The sequence below is a fragment of the Amblyraja radiata genome, chromosome 24, assembly GCF_010909765.2.
Source record: "Amblyraja radiata isolate CabotCenter1 chromosome 24, sAmbRad1.1.pri, whole genome shotgun sequence".
Lineage (NCBI taxonomy): Eukaryota > Metazoa > Chordata > Chondrichthyes > Rajiformes > Rajidae > Amblyraja > Amblyraja radiata.
The window spans coordinates 28971253-28994700 of NC_045979.1; the positions used below are offsets into that span (position 1 = coordinate 28971253).

The following is a 23448-nucleotide window of genomic DNA, read 5'->3' on the forward strand; positions in this document are numbered from 1 at the left end:
CAGGCTTGCAGGTTAATTGGCTTCGGTAGAAATTGTAAATTGTAAATTGTAAATTGTAAATTGTAAATTGTCTCTAGAGTGTGGAATAGCGCCAGTGCGCGGGGGTTGCTGGTTGGCACGGACCCGGTGGGCCGAAGGGCCATTTCTGTGCTGTATCCTTGAACTACGAGAAAAACGGCGGCACGATGGCGCAGCGGTAGAGTTGCTGCCTCACAGCGCCAGAGACCCAGGTTCAATCCCGACTACGGACGTTTGTCTGTACGGAGTTCGTACGTTCTCCCCGTGGCCTGCTTGGGTTTTCTCCGAGATCTTTGAAGTCTACACTAGTAGATCTACACTAGTCCCACCTGCCTGCTTTTGGCCCATATCCCTCCAAACCGGTCCTATCCACGTACCTTTCTAAATGTTTCTTAAACGTTGGTGGGATTTCATTCCAGATTCATGAATAATGGAGGTGAAGTGGACCAAAGATAAATGGAAATCCAGCTGACATTGGTACTGGTGAACTGTCTGTCATTCTGTTCCAATAGGCTCATAATGTATAATGCCACAGCTCCAACTAGGCAAACAGAGTTAACTATTTAAACAGCAGTGACCTATATTTAGATTCCTATATACTGTGCTCCAGTTAACAGCAGCCGACATTACTGCCTCTCCCCGTGCTCAGCTCCTGCTGAAACAATATATTGCATTCCATCTCTGAATCAAATGGGCTCAATTGCTAGAGAATTTCTATCTCCCTTTTCTTGCTTGATGTCATTAGTTAATTTAGTTTATTGTCACGCGTATCGAGGTACAGCAAAAAGCTTTTGTTGCGTGCTAACCAGTCAGCGGAAAGACAATACGTGATTACAATCGAGCCATTTACAGTGTACAGATACATGATAAGGGAATAACGTTTAGTGCAAAGTAAACTCAGCAAAGTCTGAGCAAGGATAGTTCGAGGGTCGCCAATGAGGTAGATAGTAGTTCAGGACCGCTCTCTGGTTGTGGTAGGATGATTCAGTTGCCTGATAACAGCTGGGAAGAAACTGTCCCTGAATCTGGAGGTTCCTACCTCTTATAAGAGTTTAGGATCTTGCAAGAATTAGTGAAGGGCACCTTTTATTTTGATGCAAGGAACTGCAGTTGCTGGTTTTAAAAAAAGACACAGTGCTGGAGTAACTCAGTGGGTCCAGCAGCATCTCTGGAGAGCATGGATAGGTGGAGTTTCGGGTAGGGAACCTTTCTTCAGACTCACAGAGGGGGATTGGTGAGAGAGGGTATCACAGCTCCGCCCCCCCCCCCCCCCCCCCAACACAGAGAGGAGGAGAACATGTTAAAAGTAGGCATACCTTGAGAAGATGTTGCAGTCGAGCAGTAGTTTAGTTCAGTTCAGGGATACAATACGGAAATAGGCCTTTCGGCCCATCAAGTCCCTGCTGGCCAGTGATCCCCATACACTAGCACTACACTATACACTAGGGACAATTTACAATCTTTGCAGAAGCCAATTAACCTACAAACCTGTGCATCTGTATCTTACCCTCCTGTTATTTAGTTCCATAACCCAGGATCTGTAAACAAAAAGCATCTCTGATACCACATCTGTAGCACAATACAGTATCTGTAATGCATCATCTGTACCCTGTTATCTGTGGCTCAGCTTTTAAAACACATCTTCAGGGCAGTACTGGCAAATGCATCTGTGAGTTGGCATTCAGTACCACCTACACCTGTAACATAATGTATAGATTATAATATTTGTAGCACTGCTTCCTGTATCTATCATTTAGAACAATGCAGCTAATATATACTGCAGCAATGGTCTGAGATGAGAAAAAAAAAATTTCACACAGAGAGTGGTGAATCTCTGGAACTCTCTGCCACAGAAGGTAGTTGAGGCCAGTTCATTGGCTATATTTAAGAGGGAGTTAGATGTGGCCCTTGTGGCTAAAGGGATCAGGGGGTATGGAGAGAAGGCAGGTACGGGATACTGAGTTGGATGATCAGCCATGATCATATTGAATGGCGGTGCAGGCTCGAAGGGCCAAATGGCCTACTCCTGCACCTATTTTCTATGTTTCTATGTAAAAATTATACCTAGCCAATTAAACTACCAACCTGTAGGTCTTTGGAGTGCGGGAGGAAACTGAAGTTCTCGGAGAAAAGCCACGCAGGTCACGGGGAGAACGTACAAACTCAGTACAGACAAGCACCCGTGGTCGGGGTCGAACCCGGGTCTCTGGCGCTATGAGCATTGTAAGGCAGCAACTCTACCGCTGAGCCACCGTGCAGGCTGCTGTGCCTGAGGATAGAGTTCCTGATTTAAAATAAAGACTCGGTGAAGCCATTAAAGTAGCCCAGCTCCTAATTCCCATGTCTTCTTCTCCCCCAGCAGAGAAGGCACGCTTTAGTTTTTAAAATGCCTCAATCCTATCAGCAATTAACCTGTGTAAATTTGAGGGAATATAAACGGTGTTTATTGTTATTGGCAGAAGCAAGGACCACAGATGCTGGTTTACAAAAAAAAGACATAGAGTGCTGGAGTAACTCAGCGGCTCAGGCAGCATCTCTGGGGAACATGGATAGGTGATGTTTCAGTTCAGGTCCTTTCTTCAGACTGACATGTTGCGAGGGAGGGAGAGGGGGAAGAAATCTGGAAGAGACGGGCGGTGATGGTGTGCAGCGGTAGAGTTGCTGCCTTCCAGCGCTTGCAGCGTCGGAGACCCAGGTTCAATCCTGACCACGGGTGCTGTCTGTACGGAGTTTGTACCTTCTCCCCGTGATCTGCCTGGCTTTTCTCTGAGATCTTCGGTTTCCTCCCACACTCCAAAGACGTCCAGGTCTGTCGGTCAATTGGCTTGGTGCAAGTGTAAATTGTCCCTAGTGTGTGTAGGATAGTGTAAGTGTGCAAGGATCGCTGGTCAGTGTGGACTCGGTGGGCCGAAGGCTACAACTAAAAGAAGAGGGCGGGGTAAGACCCTCAAATGGGACGAGCTTAGATGGGGCATGTGGGTTAGCATGGACGAGATGGGCTGAAGGATCTGTTTGTGTACTATATTGCTCCTTGACAGCCGGGAAAGTAGTGGAAAGGTTGGGTAAGGAAATGGGTGGGGGTTTGCAAAGCGAGGGGGTTAATGGCGGGCATGTGAGAGACTAGATTCTGGTGTGGAAGGAACCTAGTGAGAGTTTGGGATGAAAACCAAATAGAAAACCAATGTGGTAAACTACTGACAACTGGGACAAGAGTACACTTCCCCTTTAACCGATATCAGTGTCGTTTTAATAACATTAGCTTTCAAACAATGAGAGAGATACAGTAAGTGCAGGCTTTACGGACAGCTGAGGGCTCTGGTTTAACTCAGATAGTGTTGTCTTCAGAGGTTGTGCGAAGCAGATAGCGAGGCCTGGAGACATAGTGGTGTTAATCGACTGGAAGGGGAGACGGTGGGATGCCTCTTCCAACCAGTTCATGGAGCCAGGGCCCTCCTCCCTAGCAAACTGCATACGCTTGTTCTGGGATGATGAGAAATGTTGAAAGATAGCAAAGAGTTAAAGAAAAACAGGAATGTTATACGTTGGACATTATGCAGTAGGAAACACTTGAGTGTCTTGTTTAGTTTAGTTTTGAGATACAGCGCGGAAACAGGCCCTTTGGCCCACCGAGTCTGCGCCGACCAGCGATTCCCGCACATTAACACTGTTCTACACACACAAGGGACAATTTACAACTGTACCAAGCCAATTTGTCTCCAAACCTGTATGTCTTTGGAACGCTGGAAGTAACTAGAGATCCCGGAGTAAATCCACGCAGGTCGCAGGAAGGAAGTACAAACTCTGTACAGACAGCACCCGCGGTCAGGATCAAACCCGGATCTCTGGCGCTGTGAGGCAGCAACTCTACCGCTGAGCCACCGTGCCGCTTGTGTCAAAGGAGATTTACATATTGTAAAAATAATAATGAGCGGCACGGTGGCGCAGCGGTAGAGTTGCTGCCTCACAGCACCAGTGACCCGGGTTTGATCCTGACCACGGGTGCTGTCTGTGCGGAGTTTGCACGTTCTCCCTGTGACCCCGTGGGTTTTCTCCAGCTGCGTCGGTTTCCTCCCACATCCCAAAGACGTGCAGGTTTGTAGGTTAATTGGCTTCTGTAAATTGTCCCTAATGTGTGGGACAGAACTAGTGTGTGGAGAGATTGTTGGTTGGAGCGGGTTTGGAGCAAAGGGCCTGTTCCATGCTGCATCTCTAAACTAAACTAAACCAAGCTGAACTGAACTGAACTGAGCTGAACTAAACTCAACTAATGTGGAGGCCCGTGGTGGTTAGCCACGCGTGGTGCGAACCCTTGGCTCTAGGGGCTGGGTCACGTGACTTAGTTTGGCAGTTGGAATTCGAGTTGGAGTTGGAGTGGAAGTCATTGTGGTTTTATGAGCTGTATAGTACATTATGATTAAACAATTGTTCAAGAAGGAACTGCAGATGCACCCGCTGAGTTTCTCCAGCACTTTTGTCTACCGACGATTAAAGAATTCTTCGCTTGTGACACTCGTGTCCCCGCTTCACTAAACTAAAACAAACTAAACTAAACTAAAACTAAAACAAACTAAGCGGTTGTCTGTTCAAGTGTCACCTTGATCAGTTCAGCCCATAATCAAGGCTGTCTCTCCTCTGGTTGCAGGTTCCTATCAAAACGTTCTCCCCTTACCGTAAAGCTGTGTCCTCTGCATCTCAATTCCCCTACTCTGGGCGTTTTCCCGTTCTATTCCTCTCCAACATCTCATCTTGTGAGGTGTTGTGCACCTCTCAACCTCCTGCGCCCCAAGGAATAAAACCTTAGCCTGCTCAACCTCTCCCTATAGCTCAGCTCCTTGAGTCCTTGCAACATCCTGGTAAATCTTCTCTGAATCCTTTCAAGCTTGACAGCACCTTTCCTATAACAGGATGACCAATACTGAACACAATAAACCAAAATAGTAAGATTAAACGAGAACTTACCAGTTTGAAGTTTGATCTGTATTTTATGAGGAGTTACGATGAGGGATTACGTGAAGAACCCGCTCAGTGCGCAGGCGCGGCATACTTCCAAGCAGCGGTGTGGAATCACAGATAGACACAGTTATTTGAAGTAAACATAGTAAAGATAAGGAGACATCAATTTATTAGTTTGATCCATATAATGAGGGTGGGAGCGGAGGGCACGTAATCCCTCATCGTAACTCCTCATAAAATACAGATCAAACTTCAAACTGGTAAATTCTCGTTTAATCTTACTATTTTACTTCGGAGTCACGTGAGTGACTACGTGAAGACTTCAAAGCTCTGTGATTTCAAACCGTGTAACAGTTCATACTTCACTCGCTGCCGAAGTCATTCGAGGGAGGAAGTATGTTATCGTAATCAACCATGAATCTGTTTGTAAAAACAATAATGGTGTTATTAACAACAACAAGACCAATTGCTCCCCCGGGCTTAAATTATATATTTTTTGCAGATTCTTTTTCTGCAAACGATACAGGTTCTGTCAGTGGTTTGTTATAAAAGTTTGGAACGTATACTCCCTAGACCACCCTGCAGTAGCCAGGATGTGGTCCATAGGCTCGTCCATCCTCTTAGTTACTGACGTGGAAGCTGTTCTGGTGGAATAAGATTTTATACACGTTAGTATTTACTACAGCAACTCCCAGTACCTGCTTGAGCCACTAGAGATAGTTTAGCTCGTCACCCGACCATGAGGTTTCCTGTGGCTGACCCATAAGGCTTTTTCCTCTCCCTCGGTATTCCTTATTGTGTCGATCTCTAAGTGGGTCATGACACATAAAACGTGGTTCAGGTGGGTATGCCCGGAATTTCATGACTGGACCTGATGTTCCTGGTCTGTTCTGTTTGGCCAACCCTTGAATGGGCATGTGACACTATCTGGTGTTATAACCATGTTGTCCCATCGCAGTAGATGGGAGAGCTGGCTCTTTGTGTTGATGCAAGGCCACCAGCATGTCCATCTTCAGGGTAGGCTGTTCCAGGGTGAGTGACCTGGCTGGTGATCATCCCCTAAGGTATGTCAGGATTTCACTGACATCCCAATTTGGGTGTACCTATTTCTGGGGAATGGATTGATATACCTCTCCTGTATCTGATCACCAGTGAGCGGTACCCAAGTTGAGTAGGCTAACAGAACATGTCCTTCATTGTGGTGAAGACCTGCCAGGAGCTCCAGTACATTTTTTTTTTTTTTTTTTTTGTTTTTTTTTTTTTTTGTTATAGTTGAATGTATAATTCCTGTTTTGGAAACAGTGTACCATTTCTTGATGCTCCTCAGGTATGTTCCCTAGGATATGCAACGGCATGCTGTCATCAGGTTGATAGTGCTCCTGATCCAAGCACAGCAATGGTCTTCCCAATTCTGCAATTCTTTTAATGACAATGTCGAGGATCACTGGGAACCATGCTTGTGGACTTGGTCCACTGTAATTTGCGTAGTAACCGACTGATGAAGCCGTAGTACCTATTGAAGAGGTAGAAGGAAAGGAAAACATAGAGATTAGGTTCCCCCCACCCCTCAATACGCGGGAATGTCTCCATTGCCGCTGCCTTGAGATTGGTTTCATGTGACGTAAGTTAGTACGTGGTGATTTAATTGGATATAAGGAATCGATATCTGGTGTGCATATTGCTTAGTGATTTCAGCAAATATTTTGGGTTTAAATGTATGTTTACAGTATTTAGCTCACCTGATTGGTGAGTTACTGATGGTCAAACATGTTTGACGACATACGGTTTCCAATTGTTAATAAATTGTCCCCTAATATCGATGTTCTCCGCCCAAGTGGTTTGGTATATGCCACCACTGATGTTGTTATCTTATAAACGAACATGCAAATTTGGTGGATTACTGAGCAAATGCTTCACTAGAATTAAGTAAGTTAATATATAACATGTTTAAGTCAATTCATATTGGCATTAAGTATTACAAGCTCAGTAACACATCAGGACACATAAGATGTTACTCAAAACAGGTGGAAGTGTACAACCATAATCCTCCTGCCGATAAATTCCATGATAACACTACAGATTAATCCATTTGCCCCCATATTACAGGTATGGAGATAGTTTTGAACACTAGTATCTCAGCTCATAGGAAAGGTACAAAGTTCAGTAGCTGGTAATGCTGCTATATCCCAATTACTTTGCCACGTAGTTGATTGGTGGTTAATGCACCATGACTGATAGTCTTAATTAATACCAGATAACAACGTTGTGGATGGTCAACGTAAATATCTGGATATATATTTTGTGCACCGTTCCCAGAGGCACTGCAATACTGGGTCGATGCGTGGAGTGGACGGAGCAAGCCCCTATTCCATCTCCCTGTTCCAAAATTCAATTTAATATATGGTCCCTAGATAAGGGACGTATCAGATTATTAAACTGATAAGAACAGATACTACACTTGATCTTAGCCAAAAGGCCGAGAAGCGATGCAGCTAAAGCTGTATCCAAGGATAGTTTGTCGTTAATATATAGACATGCCATGACGGAATGTTTCTAAGTGTCAGGGCTAGTTGATTCTGGATCCCCTTGTATTTATTTTTTGGTATATAACTACCAAGAGTGATAGCTTCCTAACCAGGCGTGATTCATCCACCCCTTGTTAGTACAACCCTTAACCTTTATGTGCCGCGCCTGCGCACTGAGCGGGTTCTTCACGTAATCCCTCATCATGACTCCGAAGTAAAATAGAACACTATATTTTAGAGATATATCAATCACCACCACCCATGCTGCATACAACAGATTCACCCTGCTTACACCAGCCTGAAAGCTTAAAGCACGGTGGTGCAGCAGTAGAGTTGCTGCCTTACAACCTCAGAGACCCGGGGTTCGATCCTGACTACGAGTGCTGTCTGTACGGAGAGTGTGCGTTATCTCTGTGACTGCACGAGTTTTCCCTGGCTGCTCCGCTTTCCTCCCACATTCCAAAGACGTGCAGGTTTATAGATAAATAAATAGGTTTATATAGGCTTCTGTAAATTGTGAAATTGTCCCTGGTGTGTAGCATGGTGCTCGTGCACGGGGTGATCGCTGGTTGGCGCGGACTTGGTGGGCCGAACATTGTGTTTCCACACCGTATCTCTATAGTTTATCATCTAAAGCCCGTATCATTCCCAAGTCAACATGGTGAGTTGTGTTTGTTTAGTTTACTGTCACGTGTACCGAGGTACAGAGGAAAGCATTTGTTGCGTGCTAACCAGTCAGCGGAAAGACAATACATGATTACAATCCAGCCATCCACGGCGTACAGAAACATGATAAAGGGAATAACGCTTAGTGCAAGGTAAAGCCAGTAAAGTTCGATCAAAGATAGGCCCGAAGTACAGGTTTAGTTTAGTTTAGAGATACAGCGTGGAAACAGGCCCTTCAGCCCACCGAGTCCGCACCAACCAGCAATCCCCGCACACTAACACTATCCTACACACTAGGGACAACACTATCCTACACACTAGGGACAATTTACATTTTATACCAAGCCAGTTAAGCTACAAACCTGTACGTCTTTGGAGTGTGTGAGGAAGCCAAAGATCTCCGAGAAAACCCACGCGGTCACGGGGAGAAGGTACTCTGGCGCTGTAAGCACAGTCAGGCAGCAACTCTACCGCTGCGCCACCGTGCTGCCCCGAAAGAAGAAGAATTTCCTTGGTTTTGCAAGGGGAACCTCAGCGTCGTGGTCAATCAGAAACCAAATGAATCCATTTCAATGGCCGTTTGCTGTGACTAAAAACTTTTGGAGATTTAGTTTGAAGTGAAAGAGCAGGAGTTGTAGCAGCAGGAAAGGGAAGTTCTTGACCTGGAATGTTGACCCCCCCCCCCCCCCCCCACGATTAAGTAATTAACTTCCTTTTATCACATCAGAATGGAACTACGTTGTGAGCTGGGGTGGAGCAGGACAGGATGGCAACAGGATGAATCCTATAAATCTCCAGAAATCCCATTTATAGCCATCTGCTCCCAGGAGCAAAGGTCGTCTTTGGGCGGGGTGCCCGATCCGATCTGACTCCAAGTGTCATTCCTGTGGCGCTTCCTGTTTTCCATCCCCTTCTGAACTCCGTGGTTCTCCAGAGGTGGAAAACACATATGGCTATGAATTGTGTGGGAAAGAACTGCTGATGCCGGTTTGCACCGAAGATGTTTCAGTCTGAAGAAGGGTCTCGTCCCGAAACGTTACCCATTCCTTCTCTCTTGAGATGCTGCCTGTCCGGCTGAGTTGCTCCAGCATTTTAGGTTAGTTTAGTTTAGAGACACAGCCCGAAAATGGGCCTCTTCGGCCCACCGAGTCCGCGCCGACCAGTGATCCCTGCATGCTAACATTGCCCTAAACGCACTAGGTACATTTTACACTTATACCAAGCCAATTGACCTACAAACCTGTACGTCTTTGGAGAGTGGGAGGAAACCGAAGAACTTGGAGAAAACCCACGCGGTCACGAGGAGAATGTACAAACTCCGAACAGACAGCTCCCGTAGTCGGGATCGAACCCGGGTCTCTGGTGCTGCAAGCACTGTAAGGCAGCAAATCTACCGCTGTGCCACTGTGCTGCCGTATCTGTGTCTGTCGTCGGTGTAAACCAGAACCTGTAGTTCCCGCCTAAACATTTTGTCCGCTCCACTGCGATATCTCCTCAAGGTTTGCCGACCTTGAAGAAGTTCTCCTCCTCTCTGCGATGAGAATTCTGCAGCTCAGTCTGAAGGAGGGTCGCCCATTCCTTCTCTGCGGAGATGCTGCCTGTCCCGCTGAGTTACTCCGGCAATTTGCGTCTATCGTTAGGGTTGTGAATTGTTCCACACCACACCTACGCAGGAGGGTTTATTCACCTCAACCATGTACCTATTCCCATTTCCCAATTTGACTGTTTTGTGAAAATACTTTGGTGTGGTTTCGTGATACAGCCCGGAAAGAGACCTTTCGGCCCACCGAGTCCGCGCCGACCAGCGATCCCCTACACCAGCACTATCCTACACACTAGGGACAATTTACCATCCTTATCGAAACAAATTAGGCTACAAACCTGCACGTCTTTGGAGTGTGGCATGAAACCGGAGCACTCGGAAAAAACCCATGCGGTCACGGGAAGAACGTGCAAACTCCATACAGACAGCACCTGTAGTCAGGATCGAACCCAGGTCCCTAGCGCTGTAAGGCAGCAACTCTACCGCTGCGCCACCAAGCCGCTCTGTGCTGGGTGGCTCATTAATAATGACTCATTATTAATAATGACTGATTAATAATGACTCATTATTTTCTAAATTACACGAAGTGAGTGGGAAAAATGAACAAGTTACCACCCTGTAGGTGTCACCGTAAACCCTTGCAATTACAGACAACTGGCGGAGGATAGTGTCTGTTATTGCCGATTGTCCACTATAACAGAGTGAAGGGGATAAAGTTTAACCCAAGGCCGGGAGAGATGAAACATGGCGTTAGGGTCTGGGGGAACTGGGGGGGGTTAAACCAGCCTGTTTGTTCAGGGGGAAGGGTGATGTGTTTGGAGTGATCTAACCTTTGGTTGAATGGGTAGAAGGATTGAAGCCCATGCTTTGGAGCTGAAATCCCATTTCTGGACATGGGAGACTCCATCAGTGTAGAAGTGGCCAGGGGATCGATCCATCCAGAGATCGTGGGAGTCTCAGGGATGTGAGGATGAAGAGGTTGGTAAATTAGGATTGGGTGAACCACAGTGGGAATTGGGAGGTCAAAGATGTCCTCAAGATTGGGGATTGAATGAATCAAGGGCTTGGAGGGTTAGGAAATTGGGACATTTGCAGGGAAGGGAGGTAAAGAAAGGTTAGGCTGGGGTCCAGAGTTCAGAGGATGCACTCGGGGGGGGGGGGGGGGGGCGTGGGGGGGGGGGGGGGGCTGTGAGCTGTGAGCTGTGAGCTGTGTCCATTCTTGGTCATGACACACTAAGTATGGAACATCATGTTAAAAATCAGGAACCTGCAGTTAGAGTCGTAGAGTGATACAGAGTGGAAACAGGCCCTTTGGCCCAACTTGCCCACGCCGGCCAACATGTCCCAGCTGCACTGGTCCTACCTGCCTGTGTTAGGTCCATATCCTTGAAAACCTGTCCTGTCTGTTTCTCAAACATTGGGCTAGTCCGAGCCTCAACTACTTCCCCTGGCAGCTCGTGCCACACACCCACCACCCTTTGCGTGAAAAATTTACCGCTCAGGTTCCTATTAAATCTTTTCCCCATCACCTTAAACCTGTGTCCTCTGGTCCTCGATTCCCCCCACCCCATCCCAACCCCACCCCACACCGTCCACCCACCCCCCACCCACCTCCCCACTGCCGAGTCACACCTTAATTCCCAGCGGCACCCCTTTCCCGCTGGGTACCCCCTTCATTCTCAGCGTCCTCTCGCCAGGTTCCCCCCTTGGCTTTCGGACCCCCCCCCCCCCCTCACCGGGTTCCCCCCCTCCGTTCTCGCCCCATCCCTCCTCCCCCCCCCCCCCCCCCCAGCCGGGTCGGGGGTCCCGAGTCCAGGGGCCCAGAGGCTTCGGGAACGGAGACAAGTGGGAATGGTACGGAATAGTCTCCTTGGCATGCCCCGGAGTTAGGAGGAGAGAGTGAGTCCATGGAGCCGCAACTCAAAGGGAGAGTTAGATATAGTTCTTGGGGCTGACGGAATCAAGGGATATGGGGAGAAAGCAGGAACAAGGTGCTGAGTTTGGATGATTCACATATGATCATATTGAATGACAGTGCTGGCTCGAAGGGCCAAATGGCCTACCCCTGCACCTATTTTCCATGTTTCTATGTTTCCATGTTTCCAATTGGAAGGATTGCCAGCTGCGGACTCACTCATGAAGCGGAGGAAGGGACAGACAGGCACTTGATGAGCCCCTTTTAAGGGCAGGAACACAGACAAACGAGGTACTTTGACCCAAGTGTTTATCTTCAATAATTGGAAGCAGATTTCTCAGACGGAATGAATGAAGTCATCCAGATGGAACAGCAGTTCTCTGAGCAAAAAAGTGGTTTTAATAGAAAGATGCTGTTTGAGGGTGGAAATGCTTTAAGGAACCTTGCATCGGGTCAGTTGTCAACAGACAGATTTATTCCCAATACTCTGGGCTGATCTACCAGACATTGTACAGTAGAGGCAGCAAGAAGCCTGTTTCCGCGCTGTATTGCTGTATCTCTGCATCTCTGTAAATTACAAAAAGGGAAATGCTGGGAGACATTATCCACAAACAGAGAAGCAACATTAACATTTCAGGTCAACGATCTTGCATCAGAAGTTACGTTTCCCTTTCCTGAACCATTGGATATTTCTCAGACTTTCTGTTTTATTTCAGATTTCTGCCGTTGTCTTTTTTTGTCCTTTTCATGTTCATAATTTCAGATAAATTAGGCCATTCGGCCCATCAAGTCTACTCCACCATCAAGTCATGGCTGATCTATCTTTCCCTCTCAACCCCATTTTCCCGCCTTCTCCCCATGACCTGTGGCAGGTACTAAGCCCCATGGCCTTTGGCACCCATACTAATTAAGAACCTTTGCCGGTCTGAAGAACGACAACTGGGGTTTCCAACAGATCTTTAGTCAAAAGTTCGATTTCCAGTATACAGGTTCTTTAGACACGTCTGCCCACAACGGTGGTCAGCGCTGAACTGACGTAAGCAAGCAAAAACCGCGCAAAACAAGCTGAAGAAATTCCTCCTCATCTCCATTTTAAAAATACATACTTTTATTCTGAAGCTGTGCCCTCTGGTCCTAGACTCTCCCACTATTGGAAACATCTCAATTGGTGATTTGCACTACCCTGCTCTACTCATCCCCTGCTCTATGCTCCCTATACTGGAAACACCCTCTCCATATCCACTCCATTTAGGCCTTTCGCTCATCATTACAATGTAGCTGGAATTACAATATTTCCTCAGGTCACCAGGATATGAAAGGTTTTTAAGTTTAAAGCTGGTTGATAATTAAATCTCAAGAGAGTCCAAGGATTCAATGGGTCCGTTTCATACATCAAAAACTCACAGATGCTGGAAACCTGAAATGAAACAGAAAACGCTAGTAAAACTCAGCAGGCCAGGCAGCATCTGCGTAAGGAGAAACAGGGTTAACAACTTCTACTCTATGACCATCAACACAGGTGCACAACAAGGCTGTGTGTTTATCCCCTATAGTTTAGTTCAGAGATACAGCGCGGAAACAGTCCATTCGCTCCCCTCCCCCCCCCCCCCCCCCCCCCCCCCCCCCCCCCCCCCCCCCCCCCCCCCCCAGAGTCCGCGCCGACCAGCGATCGCCGTACATGATCCTACACACGCTAGAGGCAATTTTACATTTATACCAAGCCAATTAACCTACAAACGTGCACGTCTTTTGAGTGTGGGAGGAACCCAGAGCATCCGGCGAAAACCCACACGGTCACGGGGAGAACGTACAAATTCCGTACAGACAGCATCCGTAGTCAGGATTGAACCGCAGTCTCTAACACTGTGAGGCAGCAACTCTACCGCTGAGCCAACGTGCCGCCCATAGAGTGGAATGAAGTAGATTGCTCACCAGAGTGGAAGGGTGAAGAAGGGTCACGACCCGAAACGTCATCTATTCCATTTCTCCAGAGAGGTATCCTCGACCACTGAGTTACTCCAGCATTTTGTGTCTATCTTCAGTTTAAACCAGCATCTGCAGCTCCCTCCCACACACCAGTAAAACCTTCACTGAACTTGAGGTAGACTTCCATAAAATGTATTCTCCTGTCCAGAAGCTTCATTGGTAGGGCGGGGTAGGGGATTGCAACCTTCACATGGTCTACCCTGTTTTGACTAATGCAATCAACCCGACGTGCACAAACAAATAGATCAAATAGAACAAGTTGACCTACAACTTTAGGCTGTGCAAGACGATGACTGGTAGGGCAATGATTCCGCATCAAGTCTTACATCCCACACAATCTGTTGGCCGCTACCAACAAATCCACAAACATTTTTGCCCCTGATGTTTAAGACTCTGGTTACTAATTCATTGCAGCCATTCTTAATTAACTCTATTCATCGTTATCAGAGTGAATACGTTGCCATTCAGCATGTGAACCAGACCATCAAGTCAATGAATGCAACATTGCAATGATTTGCATTTAGTTTCACTCATTGTAGATTAATGCCTTGGCCTCATAAATCATTGTGTAAAACTACCAGTGACTCTTGCAGCCAGACGGTGGCACCTTCACCCAAGAGTAGCAACAGGACTTTAAAAGTCCTTTGCTGTAGGTAAAGTTCATAAGTTCATAAGTGATAGGAGCAGAATTAGGCCATTCGGTCTATCAAGCCTACTCCACCATTCAATCATGGCTAATCTATCTCTTCCCCCCCCCCCCCCCACCCCGACTCCATTCTCCTGCCTTCTCCCAATAACCCCTGACACCCGTACGAATCAAGAATCTATCCACCTCTGCCTTAGACATATCCCTCGACTTGGCCTCCGCAGCCTTCTGTGGCTATGAATTCCACAGATTCACCATCCTCGGAGGAGAAAGAATTCCTTCTCCTACCTAAAGGAACGCCACCGTGCCGCCCTGAAAGTATATTATTCACTGAAGGCAGAATTCTGGCTTGTAGCCAACCACAGTGATGTTCACACTTGCAGCAAGTTCACTCCAAAGACGTACAGGTTTGTAGATTAAATGGCTTGGTACAAATGTAAATTGTCCCTAGTATGTGTAAGATAGTGTTAATGTGCGGGGATCACTGGTCGGTGCGGACTCGGTGGGCCGAAGAGCCTGTTTCCTTGCTGTATCTCTAAACTAAACTAGACTAGTTTTGAATTTGGAACTATCTTTCCTGAACCTGAACAATCAGAGAACATTCCTCTTCAAAACGTTTCGGCAAAAACCGCTGATCAACACATGTTTTCATTTTTGAATCAATTTCATGATACAATCAGTACCCAGGGCCCAATCCGATCTGCTCTGTCAATGTGATGAGACATCTGTCTCACAGCTGGGTGGGAACAATATGGACCTCACACGCCTCCTCCATTCCTTGACCTTTCCAACGTTTGACTCCACATAACCCAAAACGTTCAGAACATTTTTCTTCTTTAATTTTGGGGTTTACTTTCTTTGTAATCCTGACTATTGCTCCTAGTATTAGCGGCGGCACAGTGGCGCAGCAGTAGAGTTGCTGCCTCACGGTGCGAGAGACTCGGGCCCGATCCTGACTACCGCCACTGTCTGTACGGAGTTTGTACATTATCCCCGTGACCGCGTTTTTGTGTACCAGGTTTCTAGGTTAATTGACTTCTGTAAATTGCCCCTAGTGTTTAGGATGCAAAAGTGGGATAGCGTATGACTAGTGTATGGGTGACCGCTGGTTGTCACGGGCTCGGTGGGCCGAAGGCCCTGTTTCCACGCTATGTCTTAGTTCCGTTTAGTTTAGAGAAACAATGTGGAAACATCCCCTTCGACCCACCAAGTCCGCACCAACCAGCGATCGCCGCACAGTTAACACTACCTACACACAGTAGGGACACTTCTACATTTACACCAAGCCAATTAACCTACAAACCTGCACTGCACGTGTATGAAACCGATGATCTCGGAGAAAAACCCACGCAGGTCACGAGGAGAACGTACAAACTCCGTACAGACAAGCACTCGTAGTCTGGATCAAACCCGGTTCGCTGGTTTGATATGCCCCTGTCCCACTTAGGAAACCTGAACGGAAACCGCTGGAGACTTTGCGCCCCACCCAAGGTTTCCGTGCAGTTCCCGGAGGTTGCAGGTGGTTGCAGGTAGTGGAAGCAGGTAGGGAGACTGACAAAAACCTCCGGGAACCTCCGGGAACTGCACGGAAACCTTGGGTGGGGCACAAAGTCTCCAGAGGTTTCCGTTCAGGTTTCCTAAGTGGGACAGGTGCATAAGGCAGTAGCTCTGCCACCATTGCCGTCCATATCTCTAAAACTAAACTAAACAAATTGGGGGTGCTAATGGCCTTATTGCTCCTCATTCAACTTCCCATCTGAGATTGTGATTTATTAACCGACCAAGTGCAGAATTCAGGGCGAATGTTCTGCAAGTAAGCCTTGCCGTCGAGTGGATGAAAAATTAGCTGTGACTGATGTTTATTTTCTGGCGTTAACTCTCAGGAGCCAAAGACCACAATGTGAAGCCTTGCTGAGTTTGAGTAGTCACTTCCTGAGCTGTAACAATTCAACGGTTCTATGAAAAGATTGTGTGGTAGGAATCCTTACCTCCTGCCTTCGGAACTCCCCTGCAAGTCCCACTACATCTTGGACCGATGACAGGGGAGTTTCCTTCACTGAAGTAAAGCTCCAGTCAGCACTGATGGCAACATTAATCATGTATGTAGTTCAGGTGACGATTTTGTCCTCATTAGTTTCGTTTCGTTTAGAGAAAGAGCGTGGAAACAGGCCCTACAGCTCACCGAGTCCGCACCGACCAGCGATCCCCGCACAGTAGCACCACCCTACACACACTAGGGACGATTTACACTTATACCAAGCCAATTAAACTACAAACCTGTACGCCTTTCGTGTGTCGGGAGGAAACTGAAGATGTCGGAGATAACCTCACGCAGGTCACGGAGAGAACGTACAACCTCCGTGCAGACAGCACCCATAGTCAGGATCGAACCCGGGTCTCTGGCACTGTAAGGCAGCAACTCTACCGCTGCACCACCGTGCCGCCTCAATTACATTCCATTCACCATGGAACAGACACAAGCGTTCACACTTAAACTGAATTGAACGCAAGGAAGTGCAGGTGATTGAGTTTTGATCAAAACACAAAAGTGCTGGAGGAAGTCTGTGCTGGAGGGCGGCACGGTGGTGCAGCAGTAGAGTTGCTACCTTACAGTGCCAGAGACCCGGGTTCGATCCTGACTACGGGTGCTAATCTGTACATTCTCCCCATGACCTGCGTGGGTTTCCTCTGGGTGCTCCGGTTTCCTCCCACACTCTGAAGACATACAGCTTTGCAGACTAACTGGCTTGGTTTAATTGTCCCTTATGTATGTAGGATACTGCTCGTGTGCGGGGATCGCTGGTTGGCGCGGACCCGGCTGGGCCGAAGGGCCTGTTTCCACGCTGTATCTCCAAACTAAACTCAACGTGTCAGGCAGCACCTTTGGAAGGAATGGACAGGTGACGTTTCGGGTCGGGACCATACTTTAGACTAGCGAAGGTTCCAACCCGGAATATTGCCTGACCATTCCCTCCACTGATAAGGACACAAAGAGCTGGAGTAATGCAATGGATCAGGCAGCATCTCTGTCGAACATCCATATTCCAGAGATGCTGCCTGACTGACTCACTGAGTTACTCCAGCACTTGGTGCCTTTTTCTGTAAAGGACAGCATCTGCAGTTTCTTGTGTCTCCCTCCACAGGTGCTTCCTGACCCATTGGGCTTAGTTTAGAGAAACAGCCTGGACGCAGACCCTTCGGCCCACCGAGCCCGTACAGACCCGTTCAGACAGGTTGTTCGTTATCCCACATATCCTACACTCTAGGGGCAATTTACAGAGGCCAATTAATCTACAACGCCACACGTCCGTGGGATGTGGGAGGAACCCGGAACACCAGGTGGAAACCCACAGGGTCACAGGGGAGAATGTGCGAATTCCAGGCAGGCAACACCAGAGGTCAGGATCGAACCTGGGTCTCTGGCTCTGTGAGGCAGCGCCTCTACCAGTTGTGCCACAGTACCACCCTGTGGTGTTGAATGGTGTTTTATCATTAACGTTTTATTATTATTAATGTTTACTGTTTTCTGAGTCATTCGTAACTGTCACTGTATGTCATGTTGTTACTTGTGGGCGGAGCACCAAGGCAAATTCCTTGTATGTGAATACTTGGCCAATAAACTTACTTACTTACTTGATGAGATGGGTGGCAGGTATTGAAGGGTCATGAGTTTCTCCAGATGCATTGTGCTTTAAAGTTCCACACATTCCCAGCACATCTGACTGCAGCAGGAAGTGAATCTAGCTCGACTAGAATTACTTTCTGAATGAATGTTCTCTGAATTTCCTGATAGTGAATTACAGTTCACTAGGTGGAATGGATATGAGTCAGAAGCAGCACTGGGGTGAAGTGAAAAGTAACCAGGTCACAAGTTACTACACCATGTAGCAGTACTTTACATCAGCGCGGTTGTGTATTACTGTGAGTTTGATCATTTACGCCTCATTACTCCTTATTACTCATGCACTATCCCCCTCGCTTACCTTGGCTACGCTGGCTCTCGGACCTCGGTAACTTCAATCAGTACTTGTTTCTTCATTTAATTTTACATTTAGAACAAAAGCAGGGAAACAGGCCCTTCGGCCCACCGAGTGCGGGCGGTCCAACGGTCCCCGTACACTAGTTCTGTCTGACAGATTAGGGACAATTTACGGAAGCCAATTAACCTACAAAACCTGCACGTCTTTGGAGTGCGGGAGGTAACCGGAGCACCCGGAGGAAACCCACATGGTCCGATCCTGACTACAGGTGCTGCTGACTACTAAGGTTTGTACGTTCTCCCTGGGACCTGCATGGGTTTGCTCCAGGAGCTCTGGTTTCCTCCCACACTCCAAAGACGTTCAAGTTTTTGGGCTAATTGGCTTTAGTAAAATTGTAAATTGGCCCTAGCGTGCGGGATCGCTGGTCGGCGCAGACTCAGTGGGCCGAAGGGCCTGTTTCCGTTCTGTATCTCTAAACTAAACAAAACTAAACAGAGGGGAAGAACTAGTTCCTGAGTCTAGTGGTGAACTCTTTCAGGTTTCTGTATGGTTTGCATGATAAATGCTCCCAATACTGAGTGGATATCCAACCCTAGGAGCTGTCAACAATATAATTAATTAGATAGTTCTTTTAACTATTAGGTACAATACTAGCAAATTACTATAAATGCCACCAGTGTAAGTATTCTGAATAATGAGTATTTAAGCAAGTACTCATATTTATTAGGTCTTGCAGGACGACATGTTGGTACAGCGGTAGAGTTGCTGCCTTACAGCGCCAGAGACCCAGGTTCGATCCTGACTATGGGAGCTGTCTGTACGGAGTTTGTACGTTCTCCCCGTGACAGTGTGAGTTTTCCCTGAGTGCTCTGGTTTCCTCGAACACGCCAAAGATGTACAGGTTTGTAGGTTAATTGGCTTTGTTCAAAATTGTCAATAGTCGCGAGTGTGCAGTGTGTGCTGGTGTAATGGGGATTGTTGGTCGGAGCGGACTCGGTGGGCCTCAGGGCTGGTTTCCGTGCTGTATCTCTAAACTAAAGTAAACAGTGGGGAGACAGAAATAAAATGAAAACAAACCCTTGCATGGAGACAAAAGGAACTGCAGGTGCTGGTTTACGGGGGGGGGAAAAGGACACAAATGCAGGAGTAACTAAGCAGGTCGGGCAGCATATTTGGAGAACATGGATATGTGGTGTTTTGAGTCAGGATCCTTCATCAGACTGATTGTGCTGGGGGTGGGGTAGTGTGAAACCTGGAAGAGAAGTGGGGGCAAGACTAAGTCTGGCAAATGATTTCCTCTGCCCCTCCTAGGTGTGCACCCATTTCTCCCATTCCCTGTGCAATGGTCCCCTCCCACCTATGTTCCTTCCTCTGGCTTCACAATTTGTGCCTTCTACGATCTTTATCTCACACTTTCTGTCGTTTCATCTCTAGCTTTTGTCCAGCCTTATTACAATCACCCCCCCCTCCCCCCTTCTCCTGTATCGCTTATCAGGCAAAGGCACACAAAGTGCAGGAGTAACTCAGCAGGTCAGGCAACATCTCTGGAGAACATGGATAGGTGATGTTTTGGATTGAGAACTTTTGGTTTTGCTTCCTTTCCTTTAGAGATGCAGCGTGGAAACAGGTCCGTCGGCCCACCGAGTCCGCGCCGACCAGCGATCCCCACACGCTTGCACTGTCCTACACACACTAGGGACAATTTACAATTATACCAAGCCAATTCGACTACAAACCTGTACGTCTTTGGAGTGTGGGAGGAAACTGGAGATCCCGGAGAAAAACTCACACAGGTCACGGGGTGAACGTGCAAACTCCGTACAGACAGCAGTCACTCCAAACCCTGCATGTTTGAGACATATTGCCTCATTTCTCAACCATTGTTTTTCATCTTATATGCTGTTCGCTGTGGACTGCATGTCTATTGTCCTGGTTCTCATGGTTACAATGTTGTAACCAACTCCCTTCTCCTCGTGACAAAACAATGAGGTCACTATTTCATACGGTATTTGTTTCGACTGCGTGAAACTGTTTTCACTAAACAATTCCACTTTGTGAATTGCACAGAGTGCTGTTGAGGAAGCAAATTCGACAATCTTCCTCGAGGAAACAACGAGGTCAATGGGAGACACAAGGAAGTGTAGATGCTGGAATCCTGAGTGAAACACAGAGTGCTGGAGGGTCTGAAGAAGGGTCTCAACCTGAAAGGTCCCAACCTCATTACTTCTCTCCAGAAATGCTGCCTGTCCTGCTGAGTTACTCCAACATTTTGTGTCCATCCTCGTTGGAGGAACTCACCGGGTCAGGCAGCATCTGCGGAGGGAAATGGACAGACGACGTTTCGGGTTGGGATCCTTCTTCAGACTGATTGTAGTAGGGGGGGGGGTGATAAAACTGGAAATAACAGTAGGATATTTTGAGAAAAAAGCACAGTGCAATTGGGACTGGCAATTTTAGGTGGGGCTTATTTTTGGCATGGATGAATTGGGCCGAAGGGCCTGTTTCCGTGCTATATGAACCTATGGCTCTCTTACTCAGTGGGACAGGCAAATGGACAGGTGACATTTCGGGTCAAATCCCTTCATCTGAATTGAAAGAGTCAGGGACAGATTGCCAGTGTAACAACTTCAGAGGGGATGGTTGGGGCAAGAGCTGGCCCACTGCCTATTCTTGTACCCATGCATGTCCCTCCCCAGACGCTGCCTAACCCACTGAGTTCCACCAGCACATTGTTTTTTGCTCATTGAGCGCACAGGTGCTGGTTGGGATAGTAATTTTGACTCTCATCAAACAAGTTCAGTGTCCCAACTATTGCAAACAATCTTTCCTTACTCTCCTAATGTTTTTCTTTCACCCTCCCAGAATATAAACTGGTGATTTTTTTCCATCCCTTGGGTGAATCAGTTAACTTCAGGAACTTAAGTTTAGTTTAGAGATACAACGCACAAACAGGCCCTTCGGCCCACCGAGTCCACGCCGACCAGCGATCAGTCCGTATGCTAACACTATCCTGCACAGCGGGGACAATTTACAATGTCACACCAAAGCCAATTAACCTACAAACCTGTACGTATTTGGAGCGCGGGAGGAAACAGGAGCACCCGGTGAAAACCCACGCAGATCGCAGGGCAAACGTACAAACTCCGTACAGACAGCACCCGTAGTCAGGTTCGAACCCGTGTCTCTGGCGCTGTGAGCCAGCAACTCTACCGCTGCGCCACCGTGCCACCCCATTATGAGGAAGGATTGTTGGAATCGAGCAGGATTGAGAGTTGGAATCGTCCCATTTCCATTATAAAATTGACAGGAACCTGTCTTAGATAAACCACTCATGTACAAGCCAAATTCCCAATTATTAAGAAAGTTGGAAAGTGTATCCTGCACAGAAATTCTCAAAGGCATATGAAACAAATTAACAGGGAATGCCATTGAAGATCAAATGGATTCGTAGCATCAACAATTTTTTTTTTTGAAGCTAAAAGTTTGTGTGGAATTGGCTCCAGGGTTGAGAACATGAAGGATGACAGACCCAAAATATTAGCCAAGTGGGATATGAGGTGTTGTTCCTCCGGTTTGTATGTGGCCTCCCACTGGCAGTGGAGGAGGCCCTGGTCAGAAAGGTCAGTGTGGGAATGGAAGGAGGAGTTAATATGGTTAGCAACCGGGAGATCCAGCAGGCCCAGCGCAAGTGTTCGACGAAACGGTCGGCCAGTCTACATTTGGCCTCACCGGAGGTACAGGAGGCCACATTGGGAAAACCAGATGCAGGAGATGAGGTTAGAGGAGGTCTCACCTGGAAGGACTTCTGGGGTCCCTGGATGGAGGTGGGGGATGGAGGTGTGACACCTCCTGCGGTTGTAGGGGAAGGTATCTGGGGGTAGGGAGTGGTTAGGGTTTAGTTTAGTTTAAGGGATACAGCACGGAAACAGGCCCTTTGGCCCACCGAGTCCCCGATCCCCACACATTAGCACTGCCCTGCATGCACGAGGGACAATTTTACATTCACACCAAGCCAAATAGCCTACATACCTGTACATCTTTGGAGTGCGGGAGGAAACTGAAGATCTCGGAGAAAATCCACGCAGGACACAGGGAGAACGTACAAACTCCGCACAGACAGCACGCGTTGTCGGGATCGAACCGGGGGGCTCTGGCGCTGTAAGTCAGCGACTCTACCGCTGCGCCACCCATGCCGGGAGGGAAGGGGTGAGTGAACCAAGGAGTTGAGGAGGGAACGGTCTCTGCAGATGGCAGATAGGGATGCAGATGGGACGATGTGACTGGTGGTGGGTTCATGTCGGAGCTGATCAAAGTGTCAGAGGATGATGATCAGTTATGGATGAAAGAGGGATATTAATTGTTCCTCTTTCCACAGATGCTGCCTGATCTGCTGAGCTTTTCCAGAATTTCCCTGTTTTATTTCAGATTTCCAGCATCTGCAGTTCTTCTCATTTTCGTTTACTGAAGATAAAATTAGTCAGCCTAATCTAAATAACATGCCCGAAGAAGCTTTCCTATTCCTAATAAAGCATTCCATTCTTATTATATCACCTCATCCCTAAAGGGAGTTTAAAATCAAAGTCAAAGAAAATTCAGGGACAGCTCCGGGGTGAATAGACTATTATTGCAATGTTCAAACTCATCAAATGCATTAACTGAAAAGGCTCTTGAAATGTAAAAAGCTGCCATATTGTGGGCAACGTCTCTGAATTCTTAACCTCCTTCTCTTTGCATTATTCCCTTTTGTCCTTCAACTATCTCTTTATATTCTGTGCCATAACAGATCTTGTGTCTCATGTGATTAGAATTCACGATGTTAAAAACAGGCCATTCAGCCCGACAGGCTGCTGCTGGTCTATGCTTCACATGTTTTCAAGAGAGAGTTAGACATGCTTCTTAGCGCTAACGGAATCAAGGGATATGGGGAGAAAGCAGGAGCGGTGGGCTTATTTGGCATGATCAGCCACGATCATATTGGATGGCGGTGCTGATTCGAAGGGCCGAATGGCCTACTCCTGCACCAATTTGCAATGTTTCTATGTGCCCAGCGGAATTTTGAATTGTCCTAAAGCCAAATTGTGCCTGGTGAGGCATGGCGGTGCAGCGGTAGAGTTGCTGCCTTATGGCCCCAGAGACCCCGGGTTCGATCCCGACTATGGGTGCATGTCTGCACGGAGTTTGTACGTTCTCCCCATGACCCGAGTGGACTCGGTGGG

General features: G+C 47.5%; 1 non-coding gene across 1 annotated transcript; it reads right to left on the reverse strand.

Annotated features, from left to right (window-relative positions):
* Positions 1-7267: 7267 nt before the first annotated feature.
* Positions 7268-7459, reverse strand: LOC116987106. The gene has a single exon (XR_004415646.1). It is a non-coding gene; the product is annotated as a U2 spliceosomal RNA (small nuclear RNA).
* Positions 7460-23448: the final 15989 nt, after the last annotated feature.